Consider the following 19,877-nt stretch of genomic DNA (forward strand, 5'->3'; position numbering starts at 1 on the left):
CACCTGGATTGAGTCATAAGTTTACTGCTATTGATTGTTAAGTACCTAAGAAAGGTTTCATTTTTAAAAGTGTTGGTTTATAATAAGGTAAATGGTTGGAGTGTTTATGATGGTTGTTAGTAGGGGTGTACAAAACCAAATCGAAAATCGAACCAAACTGCAAATCGAGTCAAACCGAAAAAAAAAAAACCTGACTAGTGGTTTGGTTTGACTTGGTTTGGTATTGGGAAAAAAAAACCTGACTATATTTGGGTTGGTTTGGTTTTAACTAAAAAAACCAACCCGAGACCAAACCAACCCGACATTATATATGTAATTTTAAATTTTATTTTATACATAAAAATATTTACTTTGATATAATTTTAAAATATTTCTTATATTATTTCATAGTTTTTATCTTTTAATATATTATTTCAAGTTTAAAACTTAGAATTCGGAATGGTCTAATAAAGATTATAGTTCATAGATGTTGATAATTATAATAAAACTTAAATCAAAATCAAATTAATACTAATGCAAAAAGAAAATCAATTCAACACTAAGAATGACAATAATATTGAATATTTATTCTTTAGTTTTACATTGGTTTAGACAATTAAAATACATAATCTAATTTTAATTTTTCTTAAATATTTAGTAATGTAACTAATACTTATTAAACTTATTTAGCATGATTTAGTACTTTTAAATTATGATCATTTTCATTATGACTTTGCAATATTTATTTTATGTGATGATTTCATTATTATTTTTTATTGAATATTTTAGTGTCATCAGTACTCATCTCATATTTTGTGTTATTTTCTTAAGAAACACCTTAGATAATTGTATTTTGATTGGACTAAAGAAATATTTGGAGCACAAGTTAATTATATGTTTGTATGCAAACTTTACCGAAAAAATTCAAAAATCTGAAAAAAAAATCCAAGGTTTATTAGTTTGGTTTGATTTATTCGACACAATGGTTTGGTTTGGTATTTGAAAAATCCGAACCAATCCGAGGTTGAAAAACCCGAAAAATCCAAATTTTATTAGTTTGGTTTGGTTTATAAATTTAAAATTTTTACACAAATAGTTTGGTTTGATATTTGAAAAGGCCGAACCAACCTGGTCATGTACACCCCTAGTTGTTAGTATTGTGAGTATGATTCACTACCTATGCTCTAGTGAGTTTTCACTTTTGTGGGTAGATCCCTAGTTGTGGATCCGGGGTATCAAATCTTGCGATGTTCTCTTGGTTGAGTGGGAACATTAGGAAGATTTGGTTATTTTGAATGAATAATTGGTGTTGTCTTGGAGTTGTTGAAGTATTTTAGTGGTTCGGCATGTACCACTTGCTTATGAAAATTCATAGAAAAGCCTCCAATGTGTGATCATGGTTGTCCGACAATCTTAATATTCGTCTAGTCATCGAGGTCATGTATTGATTGTGTCTGGATGAATGCGGGGATCATTGGGTCCAATTATGATGTTCTTAAGGGTAGTCTACAATCATAATTGCTAAATATAGCATTCGATAGTATGGTTAGAGGGTTGTATGCTTGGACATATCCCTCGATGAGTAACTGATGTCTAAAGATCAAATTTTGTAACTTAAGCTCATGAAAATTTATGTTTTGAGAAGGAGATGTTGATAAGAATTATGATTGGTTGAGTATTATGAGTGTGTGTTGGTTGGTTTAGATCCACCTCTAATTGTAGCGAGTATTGATTTAGAATTTTATCATGCTTATGTGAGAAAGGATTAGTCCTGATGATTGTGTCAAGGTCCTTGATAACATGTGGTATACGTGAGTACGATCAACTTTGGTGGTTATTGAGAATAGCTTTTGTAGTAGTTAAGTTTACATACAACAATAATTATCACTTGAGTATCGTGATGACTTCATTAAGGTATTGTATGAGAGGATATGTAGATCACACATAGGGTGGTTTGGGCTAAAGATGTAAAACTTTTGGGAGTTAATTCGGTGAAAGATGCTCCGGACAAGGTGAGAGATATTCAAGCTAAGCTTCTAGCAGCCCAGAGTCGACAGAAAAAGTATACGGAACAAGTATCCTAGTGATTCAACAATTCAGATACTACTCTACTCTTACTTAAGCCAGTCTTTCCTAGTTTATCACTCAGGGACGAGTGATGGGTAAATTGGTATCTATTGTAATGACATGATTCCGTCGTTAGGGAAAAGCCAATGGGGAAAGAATTGGACCATAAAAACTTTTGAATAGTAACTTGAAATATCCTAGCCTAGTCTAGATTTGGACGAAATCGGAGTCAGGCGAGTCTAGGGAAATCTAGTAATGAATAAGAAGTGTAATAATAAAATTGATTGCGTGAGTGGATAGCTAAGACGTTAAAGAACCCGTATGACTTTACGAAATTGAATTCGAGTGAGTAGAACTTCCAAAATTGATTTTAGCGTGAACGGGTGTTTTTTTTTGAGTGTCGTGGGATGAAGGTGTGTTGTGAAATGGGGGTTTGGAGCTCTTAATTTGACATTCTGTTTCCGTGCAAGTCGTTATGGCGGGCCCCAGCGGCTTTGAGAGCTAGGAGAGGACCCCAAGTGTTTCTTGACAGTTTTCCACTATTCTTGAGGCTAAATGTAAGGTTTTAACTTCCTAAATCTGTTTTTCGATCCGTAGAATGTATATTCGTGGGTGATTATCGATGGGGGAGGGTTTTGATCTGGAAATTATGGTGGAAAAACCTTAATCTGGGTATTAGGATCTTGGGTTTGGTCTAGGGTTATTGGTTTGTTATAATCCCAATAATTAGACCTTTGATTGTTGATCCTTGAGTATATTAATTGTTTGTAGACCTAGAACAAGCGGAAAGAATTCGGAAAGAGAAAATTCAAGTGTCTTAAGGGATTCATTTTTGGAGTCGAGGTAGGTGATGATTGTGATATCATGTTGGTGTGATATATGTTTGTAATTGCTGATTATAATGCATGTATGTATGTGAATGTCGCATTATTGACCACTCTAATCGTAAATGAGGATATTTGAATAATTATATGCCATGAATCATCTCTTGTTGTATGATTGTGAGAATATACATTGTGATTGTGATTGTGGTTTGTTAAACGGATCGGGTGTTATGTTCTGACACACTAACTTGGATCGGTTGCCACATTCCTGCATAAATATAGGATTGGTTGTCACGTTTCGACATAAATATGGGATCAATTTCCACGTTCTGACATATATATGGGATCGGTTGCCACGTTCCTGCATAAATAAGGGATCGATTGCCATGTTCTGGCATAAACATTGGATCGGGTACCACGAACCGGTACACTAACAGTTTGGGTTTAGGTTCCATGAGAGGATCATTGAATTGGATTCCATGATAGGACCATTGAATTGCGTTGTGTATATACTTGTGACGATTATGTTCATATCCAATGATGATTGATATTGAAAAACTGTATGTTGCTCTAAAATGATAACCAATGTGTATTGTTGAGAACGTGGAATGCTACATTGATTCTGAAAAGATGACTAATATTTTGTATGTTTGGTATATGTTTGTTTTATAATGTTGTGGTGACTTGCATGTGTTTCACTTATTGGGATATATAGCTGTGTGATCCTACCAGTACACTGTGGTTGCGTACTGATACTGTACTTGCTTGTTCTTTGTTGAGTACAGGGTATCTTCAGGCGGCTATTGATAGACCTCAGCTAGGTGAATATTGAGCGTGACCGGATTCAAAGGTGAGCCAGTTCTTTCACGCTGCCATAGATCTTTCTTGTTTAAGTCCACTCTCTTCAGACTCAGACTATTTGTTAAATGTGTTTGTTTAGTTTCGAGGTTGTACCCTTTGTTTTTAGACTTGTCATTAGTAGAGTTTTGGTACAATGACTTTCAGTTTCTAGGGGTTTAATTTCCGCATTAGTTTAGTTAGTTAATTGTTTAAACTTTTGGAGTTTATGAGGACTCCATTTTTATTGTCATTTAAACTTGCTTCCGTAACTTTAAATGCCTTAGTTTTTAGTTAAGTTGTAGTTGGGTTGTAGTAATAGTTCTCCCACCAGAGGGTTAGTGTGGGTGTCAATCACGACGATCTGAATCGTGACAATTAATGGGAAAAAATATACATTTTAATAAAAAAATTAGACTTAAAATAATAAAATTAAGACCTCCAATTTACTTTTAGCGTTAGGACATTGATATGCTTGAGCTACCCGTGATCGTAAATACTCCCTCTGTTCACTTTTATTGTCATATTTCGTTTTTCAAAAGTCAATTTGACTATTTTCAAAGTTAAAGTAGATTACATTAATGCGGTATTTTAAACAAAAAATTTTAATATTCAAAAACTATACAAAAAGTCAATATGATGAAAAAATACATCGTTAAATGTTAGTCAAAGTTTTTATAGTTTAACTCTAAAAAAAAAAACCATGACAATTAAAAGTGAACGAATGTAATAGTAAGTATTTCCTTTGTCTCAATTTATGTGACACATTTTGAATTTCAAAATTTAAGAAAAGTTTACTTTTTAGCATAAATTTTTTATTTTTTTTTAAATATTTTGAATTATCAATTATTGTAACTCATATTACTTTTTACGTAATTTATAAATATATATACTTCATTTTTTGTAAATTCTTGATCATACTTATACTGTTTCATTCACGAAAAACGAAATAAGCACCTTTTTATTCTGTGCCATTTGCGTCATTCATCACGTACGTAGATCTGTGAAGGGGTCAATAATGCAAATATTATATTCATTCACGTGACTGCAGAATAAAGGAGCGGAACCAGAATATTTATTTTAATTTATTATAAGTTTTAAACTATTATATTCTACTTTTGCTTGATTATTAGGTTCTGAGCATATTAAAATAATTTTTTTTAATAGGTAATTATATTGGAGCCAAATCACTAGGCATTTTGTGTTTTGATTGATTTTTGTAGTCAGGAATAACGTTTAACATAATTTTATGGTTTTATATTAGGATATATGCCATGTAGCCTGAGTCAGATCTGTTTGGCCGATTAAACATGGGAGGCATGCATGTAATCAATCGGTTCAACTATATTCAATTTTTTTAATACGGAATAAATAGATAATTAGATATGCATATGTTAAAATTTGAAAAAATAATCTAAAACCCTCTCAATTTATACCTAAAATTTCAACTACACATTCTAACTTTACGAGTGTCCTATTACCCCCTGAACATTTTAAAAGTGAAATATATACCCTCTTAAAAAGTCATACCCAAATTTATGTTAAGTAGTTAGATACACTCGCCTGCCACATCATAAAATATTATTTTTTTAGTAAAAGAGTTATTATTCTTTGTCTTTATTTTATATTTTCCTTTCTCTTTTTCTCTTTGGTTTTTAATCCTCTTTTGACTTTTCTTTGACTTCAACTTTTTCTCCATTGGTATGAAACCTAGAAGCACATTACCTTCTTCTTTCTTTCTTCTTCTTCTTTATATTCTTTTTTTATTTTTTATTTTATTTTCTTTTCATTATTTTAGTGAATTTTCATTCAAGTAATAATGATAATATTTTTGAATCGAATTTGAGTCTGCCAACTGAAGGATTAGATGACAACATTGATAAGTTTGTGTGGTCAATTAATTTTCGAAAAGTGGGTGGCATATTGGAGTTGGATATAATGGCAAATTCAAAGTGAATTTGTGATTTGGAGTATAAAAAAATGTTTTTTGCTAGTTTTAATCTCGTTGTCATAGTCACTGTCTACGAATAGTATTTTTTAGTGTTTTAGAAATTAATCTATCCGTCTCACTTAAATATTTCTTAATTTACTATTACTCAGAATTTAATAACAACACGTACTATGATAGATCTGGAAAAAAAAAGGTGAAAATAGTGACATGGCAACAGTAAACTGAGTATGTGAGAATTAAAATTTGAAGTTTATGATTAAAAGAATGAGAGTCGATTTCTTCTGGAAAAACAAGAGAGGAAAAAGATACGCTTAGTGATAGCTGAATAATGAAATAAGTTTATGGCATTTTCCGGAGAAGTGTTGAAGAGAAAAAGAAAGAAGACAAAAAAAATTAAAAAATAAAAGATAAATAGAGGTAAAAGATAACATAATTTTTAAAAAAATAGAAACTTAATATGAAAAGAAAAAATTACTTGCAAAGTTAAAGTTTTAATTAAAAAAAAGTGTCTCTCACTCTCTTTGAGAAAGTGAATACAATTTCTTTGTCACCTCAGCATATAGGATGATATTAATTTCATTTTAAAATAGTTCAAGGGGGTAATAGAATTTTCGTGAAATATAGGTGTATAGTTGGAAATCCGGCTATAGGTTGGGGGGGCTTTTGGCCATTTTCTCTTAAAATTTTAATGTGGCATCCTATGATATTTTGATATTTCAATTATAAATAATAATTTGTATATTTGATAAGATTATATAAGAGTAAAAAAAGTTTTGATAGTTTTTATAATTTATGAGATTTTCATATTTATGAATTATTTTTTTATAATTTTTGAAATTTAAATTGCATGTCAAAAAAACACGACCAACTTAATAAATTTAATGCTGGCTAATTTCAAAAGCTGAATGAATTTAATGGAAAAGATCCAACATTAAACCCATTAAATTTAAATTTTGATTCCATATTTAATATAGATTAATGCTAATTAAACTCCATTTTTTCTTTTCTTGCTATTTTTCCTTTAGTAACAAATGAATGTTGTTTTGTTTGTTTTTACTCGATGTTCCTTTCTCGTTTATGATTCGATTAATTTGAATGTAAGAAAAATTTACTATTGGATAAAGTGTATTAAGTGCGATTTTAGAATTTGAAGTTTATAAATTCTTATAAATAGTAACTTCAAATTAATGTATATAATAGTAATTGCACATACAATCAAATGTTTTAGTATATTTGGTACATATTTATCAATATAAATAAAAAGTGGGAAGACTCAAAATAAAAATGAATTGACCGAAATGCCCATCAAAATTTGAAATTATATAATTATCCACAATGGTTTGTATATGTGTGACTGTGTGAGTTAATTTGAGAAATTTTTGTTTTATATAGAACATAAATTTTCTATTTATTTTTCACCAAATAAACTTATTACATAAATATTATTATACTTTCTCTTAACATAATTTCAATTAAAATATCTGTAAAAATAGTTACGGAATATTTTGATAAAGAACACATTTTTACCTACTCATCAGTTAGGAGAGTTTGGAAAAAAAGATTGAAGATGTGTGGGAGAAGATGACCAAAATGCTCCTTAATATATAGTAATACTTTATTTTGATCTTTAATATATTTTAGTTGATTAAAAACTATGAAGTCTATGTGGCTACTAAAAATTTGTAATTGTTGTCTTTTTTGTTAGCTCCAAAGAAAGAATTTTGTAAAATCTAATACCATTTTCTCTCATTCTCCAACAAAATTTACTATTCCTCTTTCCTAAAATATTACTCCACTGATTTTATATCTTTTTGGGAAAAAGGTCTGGATATATCCCTTAAGTTTGTTATTTTGAGCTGATATACCCCTCGTTATGAAAGTGGCTCATATATACCCTTACTTATATACAAATGGCTCACATATACCCTTTTCCTCTAACGGAAATGAAAAAAATTAATTTCAGGTTAATTTTTTTTTAAAAATAAATAAATATATAATCCCATATGAGTATATTTAATCCTCCTCAAACATATATATATATATATATTTTAACTTTTTTTTTGTTTCAATGACTAATTTAGATTTATTATTTTGATGGTCAAATTTATTTATGTTTCACTAATATTCTTGTAAAACTTATTATAGATGACCAAATTTTTTCTTCAAATACAAAAATTAAATTATAATATAGCCACAAAAAAATAGTTTTAAATTTTTTTCTTTACACTAAGGAATGAAAGAAAAAAATAAAATAAGAATAAGAAACTCAAATAATTATAATAAAAGAAGTCAAAACATAATTTATGTATGAAAAGGATTAAAATATACCTTGAACTTTGCTAGAAGAATCATATATACCCCTAAATAATTTTTAAGAAAATTAAAAGTCAAAAATATAAATTTAAAACTAACTTTTTCACTTCCGTTAAATGAAGGGTTTTTGTGAGCTCATTTTGTAACAGTAGGGGTATATGTGAGCCGTTTGTATAACGGTAAGGGTATATATGAGCCACTTTCATAACGAGGGGCATATCAGCTCCAAATAGCAAAGTTGAGGGGTATATCAGGCCCTTTTCCCTATCTTTTTTCGTTTTAAGCAAGAAAAAATAATAATATTTTATTAGAGAAAGTAGAAATAATAGTGTTAAATTTCACGGCGTTCTTCTTTGTAGCTAACAAAAATATATAACAATGGTTCATTACCTGTTTTTGTTAGTTATGTAGGTTTCACAGTTAAATTTATTAACACTTTTTATATTAGATTTAAGGTAGAGGATTAAAATGAATATCATTTCATTTTTGCATTAAGGGTCATTTCAATCAAGTAAAATATATTAAGAATCAAAACTAATACAATTATTATGTATTAAGAATCATTTCAATCAAATAAAATATATTAAAGACCAAAATAAAATACTATCCATACATTAAAGACTACTTTGGTCATTTTCTCAAATATTTGGGATCAGTAATCAATTATTATAAAGTTTAAAGTGCGTACCAATTATTATAAAGTTTAAAGTGCGTACCTTTATAATCTATCAGATGGTGGGACCTTTAAAAAGATATTCAAACTTTTATATTTTATAAAAAAAATCCGTCATTTATAATTTTAAATTAAATTTTGATCCCTAATTTGTTATACAAAATTTATTCAGTTATATATATATATATTCCCCTCCATAATTGTTTCTTGAGAAAAAGGTAATAATGTATTCCTCAACGTATAAATAAATACTTACCACGTCTAGAATTCTTCATAAATTTTTGGTGCAATTTGACAAGACAATATCAAAATTTTTGAATGCAATAAAAAAAGTTCGACATGAGTTTCTACCTCGATTTGAATTTTAACTAAACAAAAAATAAAAAATAAATAGTAGAATCATGTTTCACTAAATTATCTTAAATATTTTTATATTTATAAAATCATTATTTTATAATATTAATGAGATCATATATTTATATAGGGTCTTTCAAAAATATTTTTTTCATCTTATCAAAATTGGTGATTTTTTCTATTGATCCAAGTCGGGTCCAAAAAAAATACCTTAAAGAGATTTATTAATTTAAAGAGATTTTATTATATATACTAAAATTTCGAATATCCGGAGGATTTCTGGCCTCACTTTTGGTCTATGAATGTAAGATCTATATGTAGGCAAAAAACTTATACTAATATGAATTTATTTTTATAATAATCCACTTCACTAATTAATCTAAATTTGTCTTTATAAGTTTCCTCGCAAGAAACTAATTTCAATTTTTACCATAAAGCCTTCCACATTTGGTAGGGTCTTTTCATATTTCTGCCATGTACTCAAATTGAGATTAAAAAAAATGGAATTCAATGAATGTTAAAAATAATCCATGCTAATAAAGATTTTGTTGAGTAATTAGTGATTTGTCTCTAATTAATACGTAATTTTTTGAGACTTACACCTTATTCTTTTATTTTTAGTGATTTGCATTTTAATTTTCTTAGCTTTTTGCAAAATCATAAAGAATTCCATTTTTGGATTATTTACTAAGATAAAATAGGAGATTATATATATACGATTTTAAAAACAAAAAAAATATTGTCTTTCTTGCGCACGTAGAAATCACCTTAACTTAGTTGGTCATGATTTTAAATTAAAATTTAAAATGTTGAGTTTTTGTAGTTTTGAACAAGTTTTTTGCTACTTGAAAATATTTGAACTTCAGATTTTTAAAATCTAATCAAATTTTATGGTCAAACACGTTGAAGATAATTTTTTAAGAGATTTTTCAAAAATAATGAAAGCAGTTAACTCAATATCCTCTCTAGTTCTATATAAATGAATTGTTACACCTCTTACGAAAGACAATAAAGACATTATTATAATCAAAAGTTAATTTGTCAATATTATTTTAAAAAATAATTCAAACTCTTTAAAAGTAGAGAGAGTTATTTATTCGTGATTACAATTAGTTGAAAATTTCACTAATAAGAAGGGTAAATTAGAAGAAAAAAATATTATTTTTTTTACATTTTTGTAAGATTTATTCATTTCAAATCATAAAATATATATTTTAACAATTCATTTATATATTAGACTAGAGGGAATATTACTCTATATAATGAGAGGGAAAAGGAGTAGCTTAGGGTCAGGTTTCATTATTTACAGAGATGGGAATTTATTTTTAAAAATTACGAAAAAGGGACTAGAAGAAACTTGGATCAAGTTTTAAAACTTACAGTGAATTTTTTTTTGGGAAAAGGGTCAAAAATACCCCTTAACTTTATTTTATTGGTTAACTTTACCCCAGTCGTTAAAAACAAGTTATTTTTACCCCTGCCGTCAATAAACTTAACAAACATACCCCTCCTTGGATGAAAAGCCCCAAATCAATTAAAATTACCCACCCGATTTTACTTAAATTGCCCATCCAATTTTAACCCGATCCGATCCACTTAATAATATAACCCATTTCATTTACCCAAATCTAACTTTGTTTTCCCACCACCACCACCAAAGCCATCACCCTCTTCACCACCACCACCGAAACCACCACCTCTCCCACTACTCTACCTCCTCCAAGTCAGCAGCCCTTGTTCATAGTATAATTGTCCCAATGTTGCTCCTGCTTGAATCCTTTATGCCCAAGAATCCTTTCTCCACTGTATTTCTAGTCAGATTTCTGAAAGTAACATCACAGGAATACTTATCTATGCTCCAAAATCACCAGCATATTCATCGATTATTGAACATGCTCAGAAAAATCCAAGATGGTTGAATTCTTCATCAGCACATCCGCTTTTAATTATTGTGCCTCGTAAGGAAAATGAACTTAAGCCGGTCATTCTTTGCAGCAAAAAGTTTGACTTGCAAATTAGAGTGTTAGGTGGTGGTCATGACTATGAAGGTCTCTCTTTTTGCGCTGAATCGCAGTTTATCATGATTGATATGAGTAATTTTGATGAAATCGATATTGATTTAGAGGAAGAAGTGGCCTGGATTCAAGCAGAGGCAACATTGGGACAATTATACTATGAAATTGCTGGCTTCTTTTCTTCGTTCAGATCTTTGTTCAGATCGTTAGAGGAACTCCTTCTCTCAGTTAGATACTTTCCTATGTCGGCTTGCGTAATTACAATTTTAGGAGAGGGCAGCTGACTTGGAAGAGGTAGAGTAGTGGGACAGGTGGTGGTTTTGGCGACGGTGGTGGTGAAATCTCGGAGAGATGGTGGCTTGGTGGTGGTGGGAAAACAAAGTTGATTTGGGTAAATGAAATGGGTTATATTATTAAGTGGATCGAGTCGGATTAAAATTGGATGGGTAATTTAAGTAAAATCGGGTAATTTTAATTGATTTGGGGCTTTCCATTCAAGGAGGGGTATATTTGTTAAGTTTATTGACGGCAGGGGTAAAAATAACTTGCTTTTAACGGCAAGGGTAAAGTCAACCAATAAAACAAAATTGAGGGGTATTTTTTTACCCTTTTCCCTCTTTTTTTTTTTTTTTCAAATTACAAAAAAAAGAGAATAGAAAAGGAGCTGAGGATCAAGTTTTAGAATTTACAGAGAGTGAATTTTGTTTTTTAAAATTACAAAAAAGGGAATAGAAGAGGAGCTTTGGATTAAGTTGTCGAATATACAGAGAGTGAAACATATTTATTATATTAAAATTACGAAAAAGGAATAGGATAGGTCGATAGGAGCAAGGGTCAACTTTTAGAATTTACCGAGAAAGGAACTTATTTTTTAAAATTACAAAAAAATTATATTATAAATTACAATAATTAACCACCTAAAATATTCTAAAAACATATTAAAATTTTGGCTCGAAATTTTGTAAGTGCTCACATAAATTGGGACAAAAAATACCATATATTATTTGAGATTTACATAAAAAGTACTATAATCATAATAATGAATAATTCAAAATATTTAAATTGAGACAAATAAATTAACATATATTGGGCTCGTGCTATTGAATCTAGATTATAAGAGAAGAATTGAGTTTTAATTGGATGGCTGGGTAGGTATAAAGAAAGTGAGGATGTATTTTTCAAGTTTAAATCAACGACCACGTGTACAATATTAAGATGTTATCTATGCAAAACATTTAATGATGGTACATATAACTTATTTTTGATGGAAAAGGGCAAAAAATACCCTTCAACTATCTAAAAAGGTTCAAATATACCCCTCGTTCTATAGTATAAAGTTAAATATGACCATTTTCATTGATTAAAATTGTTTAAATACTATGTGGCTTACCATTCATATAGTTGAAATAATTTAGTTTCGATACTTGTATAAAATATACTCTATCAATCTATCTTAATTATTCAACTCAATATAGATTTATATAAAAATTTACTCTACCCTGTTTATTCGACTAGATATATATTTATATAAATTTTACAGTTTTATTGAAACAAATTCAATAATCAATTCCGTTGGTTAATTTGAATCGACTTCTAGAGAAGTTAAATTCACCATTGTAAATCATTGTCATCTAATTTGCTTTTAATTTACTAAAAAATACATGTTACTCAAATTTCCTCTAGCATGCAATTCATTATTCTCCATCTAAATAATTAACGACGTTTGATTATTAGTTGACATTGCTTTGAAAACTTAATGATTTTGTGTCAAAGCTCCCTCATATTGTTCTTCATCACACAAATTTGTTCCTTGAGTTTTTTCACCTGTCGCCACATTTTTTCTCATTTCCTATTATTGTTTTTGGCATAATTTCGTTCAAGGACTACAAAACTCTGAGACCAATAATACGAGCTTAATGAAATCATAATTCTAAGAAGCTAAGAGTGAATAATTAGCTCTTGAACAAAGTAACAGACGTGAATATTATGATGTTAATAAATAATGCAAATAAATATTTTTTTCAAATGACAAAGTTAATTTGTATACAATAAAATGAACTATTATCTATAAACACACATAATAATATAATGAGAACAACAATTAATTTCTTTATATTTTAAAGGACAAATTATGCAAATTGTCAGCCTATAAACTTTATTTATCATCCTTTTAGCCCAGTCTACAAAATTTACAAAAAAAGGGCTATTGGGCCTTCTTCTTTTGCAGCCGAAGCTATTGTCTTTTACACTGTGTTGTTCTCCTTTCTACATTATGGCATCTTCTCATTTTCCTTCTCCTTCTTCTTCTTTCCGTTTAAAAAAAAATTAAAAATCGACATAACATAATTGTGAATCGTTTTGAACGAATTATTTATCAAAAGTCTCAAACATCAAGAGAATTTCATATCTAAGATTTAAGATTATTTGGAGGTGATTTTGATTTGATCGAGGTTGAATAATCAGTGTTAAAACTATATTAATATTTTTGAGTGTATCACAATGTATAGCTCATGCATAGATAAGTTATATTGTATAGTCAGTGTATACTTTCTATAACTTTTGACAAGTTATACATTATAGTCAATGTATATTATTTTATAACCTTTGGCTATTATTACGTAAATAAAACATGGTTATATTTAATATAAACTAATTAATTTATTGTATATATTTAAAAGTAGCCTTATTTTAAACTATCTTAGTGGACTTCTAGCTGGTTCCGCAACTATTTATAAATGGTATGTTACTTATTACAAGATTATCAATATTTTATACGGTCAACTAGGAAAGAAATTCTTCAACATTTTTTTTATATAAATAGGAAGAAAAAGAAAGAAAATCAAATCACATAATTATTTTCTTTCAAAAAGGGGCATTAACTTCTCTTTTTTGGTGATGGATAGGATGGTTCTTCGAAGGCAGCATAGTCACAGGTACTCAATTCTTTATTAATTGATTTTTCATATGTATATATATCTTATGTAATAGATTTGTTTCTATTTTTAGGTACAGTTTTTTTTTTTTTCGTTTCTGATCTGTATCAACTCATTAAATTTTGAATTTGATTTTTTGAAAAATTTAAAAGGGGTGTTGTTTAAATTTGATAGAAATAGTCTAAGGAGATTGGTTACAAAAATTGAAGTCGTTTAATAGTTGGGCTGATTTTAAATTAGAATTGAATTTAAAAATTATAGAAGGGGATCATCTATGGAGACTTATACATCATTGTTTGAATTGATTTGAAGTAGAATTTGAGTTAAATTTCAAATAAGCCTCAAGGAATAAGACGAAGTTAGCTTTTGTATAACAATGTACATGTTTATAAACATCTTTTATACACTATTGTACACTTGTATACACTTACAAGTATATAATATACATGTCTTGTATATAACCATTTGGGATTGGGGATAAAATGATATATCCATGATTAAATTTGGGATTATAATTATATTGAATTTGGTGGAATAAATCAGTCGAGATCTAAAATTCAGAATAATTTAATTTGTATACCAAACAACTAATAAACTTGAAAAACTTAATTTCCAGTGAATTTATTTTTAAACTCTCGATTTGAATCTTTAAATAAATAAAACAAAAACCTTTGATGGTATTTTGTTAAATAAATAAAACAAAAACCTTCGATGAATCTCGATTTGAGTCTTTAAATAATAAGAAAGTAAGATCAGAACAATCAATTATTTTATTCGCAAAAAGTAATTTAATTATATTATTATATTTTAAAATCCATACAAATATAATAATTTGTTAAATTTTTTATTTTAGCCATGTAAATAGTTTAAAACATGAACTCTTTATGGTTTTGAAAAGAATTAAGGAGATTAGGGTGCAAGTCATTAAAAATAATAGAATAAGGTGTGAGTCATAAAAGAACGCGTACATTAGGGGTGCAAATTACTAATTATATATAGTAAAAATTAGGCAAATGACATAGTATAAGAAAGAAATTACTTCATTTCCCTACTCTTTCATTAATTATCAAAAATCCCTTTTTTTAGTGTTTTTTCGGATACATAATATAGCAGTGTGGATACTTAATATAGCAGCGCGAATACTTTAATTAATAACGGGCGGATACTTAAATTATTAAGTTGTTAGCACGGATACTTAATTAACGGGCGGATGCATAATATAGCAGCGCGGATATTTAATTAATAACGGACGGATACTTAAATTATTAAGTTGTTAGCAGCACGAATACTTAATTAACGGGCGGATGCATAATATATCAGCACGGATACTTTAATTAATAACGGGTGGATACTTAAACTAATAAAGTATCCGGTTAAGTTGAATTGGGGGAAAATAAGGGATTTTTGTATTTTAGTAAAAGAGTAAGGAAATATTGAGAATAGGTAAAGAAGTGTTGTGTATTTAAGTAATTTTTCCTTATATATTTTGCCAATAATAGTTTTGCTTTTGCACTTCTCAAATGGTATTGTATGAAATTTGAGTTTTCATCGTCTATAATATTTTTCTCGTGCACACACAAAAAAATTACCTTAGCTAAGTTGGTCATAGATTTGAAATTTGAAATTTTGAGTTTTTGTAATTTTGAACAAGTTTTTGTCTACTTGAAAAATAGTTGAACTTCAGATTTTTAAAATCTAATCAAATTTTATGGTCAAACATATATTGAAGATACTTTTTATAAAAATTCTCCAAAATATAACCAAACATTAACTCAATACTCCCTCAAGTCCAATATAAATGAATTGTTACAGAAAAACAATAAAGACATTGTAACCACAAATTAATTTGTCAATATTATTACCCTTTTGTTTTTTTCAAACACTTTTTAGAAGTAGAGATAGTCATTATTTGTGATTTACAATTAGTTGAAAATCTCACTAAAAAGAGGGCTTATTCTGAAGAAAAATAAATTAATACATTTTTAAAATTTGTAAAATTCATTCATTTCAAGCTATATAAAATATTTTAATAATTCATTTATATTGGACTATAGGGAGTATATTTTAAGAAAAAAATTGAATTTAATTGGATGGGTCAGGTGTATAAAGAAAAATGTGAGGGTGAATTTTATTAATTGACGGGACCAAATATGGTCAAATGTATAATGTTAGGGTTTTGTATATGAAAAATGTATAATGAAAGGTAAATTTAACTTATTTTCTATAATACAAGGATAAATATGATTAAATTTTTTTAATATATTCTTCAAAGAAAATTTTAACCCCTTAATGGAAATCTAGCTGGCTCTGAACACTATTAATAAATGATATTTTACATATTACAAAATTATCAATATTATGAATGAAAATCAAAATAGGAAAAAACATTATATGAGCAACATTTTTTTAAATATATAAATAGGAAGGGAAGGGAAAAAAAAAAAAAACCTCAAATCACATAATTCTTTTCTTTAAAAAGGTGTGTTAACTTCTCTTCTCTAGTGGTGGAGAGGATTGTTCTTCGAGAGCTGTATCGTCATAAAATTATATAAAGGTACTCAATTCGTTATAAAAAAAATTTCATACGTATATACATCATATACAATAGATTTGTTTCTATCTTTATGTACAATAAAAAAAATCGTTTATTTTATATCTGAATTTGATTTTGAAATTTGAAGGGGGCGTTTAAATTTGTTAGAAATAGTCTAAGTAGATTGGTAATAGAATTTGAAATCGATTAATAGTGATTTGGATTGTTTTTTTTTAATAAGATTTGGAAATAAAAATTATAAAAGGAGATTATCCATGGAGACTTATAGATTATCATTTGACACACGAACTAAATTATTCTGATTATAGTCCTAGGCTAATTTAACCCACCAAATTTAGTATAGATCTAATCTCAGATTTAATCCTAGATATTCTATTTTATCCCGAATCTCAAACGGTTATATACAAGACACATACATTATATATTTATAGGTGTTAAAATGTGTATAATAATATATAAAAAGTGTTGATACACATATATACATTGTTATACAAAGTTGACTCAGTCTTTTCTTGAGTCTCTTATGAAATTTAACTCAAATCTAAGTTTTGAACTCTTCTTGGTGTTATAACATTCGATCTAAACAACTAATAAACTAGAAGAACTTTTCTTCTTAGTTAACGTTTAATTAAATATGAAAGATTTTAGATTAGAAGTGAAACAAATAATAGTGACAATGAAATTTAATTTGGTGTGAAAATAATGTCGTTTGGTAGCTAGGGCGGAGTGAAGTTGAGCGAAAAATTATATTATTTACATTTGGTTATAATTACTTTTTATGTAAATATAGTAGACGTGGCATTCTCTTCAGCTAGTTTGGTGTTTGCCGCTGATGATAGCTTGTTAGAATAATATAGGTATTAGTAAACAAGTTTTAGTTATGCAGATATTAACTATGTGAGTATTAGTTATTTTATTTTCTACCCCGCATAAAACTAAATAAGAAATTAAAGAAAAAAAATAGAAATAAGTCTTTAATATTGGCTAAGAAATGGAAATTATTCAAGTTACATACAGAGTGGGTCAAATTAGGTAAAAAGGTAAAATAAGAGTCAATTTTAATAGCATGGTTGCTTCACTAGATAGAGAAAGTAAATTTTTTTTTATTTAAAAAAAAAAACAATTTTTCTTTCAAAATTTGAATTGAAATATAAATAAATCAAATTTTATTTTTTCTTTCAGTGACTTCAGTAATTGTTTTGACAAATTAAACTGTCATTCCACCCCCCTTTATTTGATTTGACTTGACTTATCCATCATTATAAAGTCTCTTAAACTTCTGCAGAGTATAAATATGAAATTTAATAATTTTCTCTAACTAATCTAACATTAAGAATCTACTCCTTAAACTATTTATATATTACTAATTTTGGGATAAAATTTTAGTGTCTTATTTGATTGTCATGTTTGAGATAACTTATCCCACTATTTATACCATAGCGATGAGGTAAATTATCTCATATACATGGTGAGATAAGTTATCTCAAGATAATTAATCCTGCGATAATTTGTTCCCGATCAAACGACCCCAAATCCATCAACTATTAGTAAATTCTCTTGAGAATATTTACAAGTTTATCATAATATTAATTATTTCATTACTTAATTACCTATACGTCATATTTATCAATAATATAATTTTTAATGTATTTGAAATATTACGCGTAGAATTTACTTTGCTCTCATCCCACTTGTCTTTTTTCCACCATAGTAAAAGATTTTTCAATCATCGTAGTAGAAATCTCCAAACCTTCTTGGCCAATTAATCTAACCATAGGAATTCCCTCCTGCTTATCCATCCTCATTCAGCCACAAGGGACCAAAAACTCATTTGGTAAAAATCTTTCATTCCACCCCGAAGAAGAGTAACTAGATCGAAAGAATCTTTATACGCCCCAAAAGATAGATTGTATGAGTTATACTTGACATTCAGGATAGGAGATCAAAATGTTTTTTCTTGGAGGTGGAAAGTTCGTCAACCAGATTTTATCAGTTTGGAAAAATTGACTTCAATTTTTATATTAATTTCGTTACAAAATACTGAATTTCTTTTGACGACATTCCAGTTCAGTCTTAAAAAAAACATTCTTAATTAAATATCACAAGAATCAAAATTATAATTGTATATATAATTGAGGGGTATTTTTAAATTTTTTTTTTTAAAAAAATCCCATTTTCCCTTGATTGGAAGTAAGTTTGAAAACACTCTCAAAGGATTAGTTGTATGACTTATTGAGATATTGGGCTTCATAGATTCCAAAGTGTTTATTGATTTATTTTTGGATGCACTTCTCTTAATATTTCATGTGATTTTGAGCTATTTTATGTCACATTATCTAAAGGGCCCAATTATCTTACCAAAAAATTCTTTCCAAATTAAGCAACTTCTTCCAACTCATAGACTTATCTGATTTTCAAATAATTATTTAAGATGTGATATTTTTTTTGTCCTTTCTAACATTATTTTATGTCAAGAAGAAACCCCAAGAAGTTAAAGTACTATTCTTTTTGGGAAAACTTTTGAGAGTTCAGAAGTACTTTTGAGAAAATAATAATAATATTTTAGAGAATAAAAGTATTTGGTCTATTTTTTGGTGAAGAAATAAGTGGTTTTGCATAATAGCATCATATTTTACTACATGATCTAAATGTTTACAGCAGATTGGTGACACATGCATTTATCACTTAATCATAATTAAATGGCGTGCACATATACTTTTATTTTAACTTCTCAAGTTAAATTACTTGATTTAGCGTAAATATTGAGCGTAGATAAGTATGTATTCCTTAGCTAAATTACTTGTTACTTAGCTTCTTGAAGGAAAGTTTAACTTTAGAATAAATTTATTTTCATTTATTAAATTTATTAACTTTAACTTATGATATTCTTTCTAAACTATATCCCTTATTTTTAATGAAATTTTAATTCAAGATACATTAACACCACACTCATTAACAATAATAACATATTCAGTGAAATATATATAAGGAAAAAAGACACGGAGAGAGAGAGAGGTGGGCCTCGTCCGTACGGCTTTTTCACCACTCAAAATACGGTATAATAATACTAGTACTACTACTAGTCACTGCAGCAGCAGCAGCAGACGCAGTGTGTGCCAATAGGGTACTTCTGTTGCTACCCCACAACCGCAATATATACATATATATACATACCTTGCATACCTTTTGTAGTAAGCAACATTTTTTTTTTTCTATCGTTCTGAGATTTCTAAGGTTTTTTCTCCTTCTCTGGTTCTCTTTGTGTATGTATTTTGATGGTTTTTCTTGCTTTGAATATACAATGTATGGGGTTTTCATGAGATGGGTGTTTCTTTATATGGGTTTTTGTGTTGTTGATAAATTTCTTGTTTTTTGTT

Source organism: Solanum verrucosum, unplaced genomic scaffold (genome assembly GCF_900185275.1).
Source record: "Solanum verrucosum unplaced genomic scaffold, falcon-dt-bn FXZP01000261.1, whole genome shotgun sequence".
NCBI lineage: Eukaryota > Viridiplantae > Streptophyta > Magnoliopsida > Solanales > Solanaceae > Solanum > Solanum verrucosum.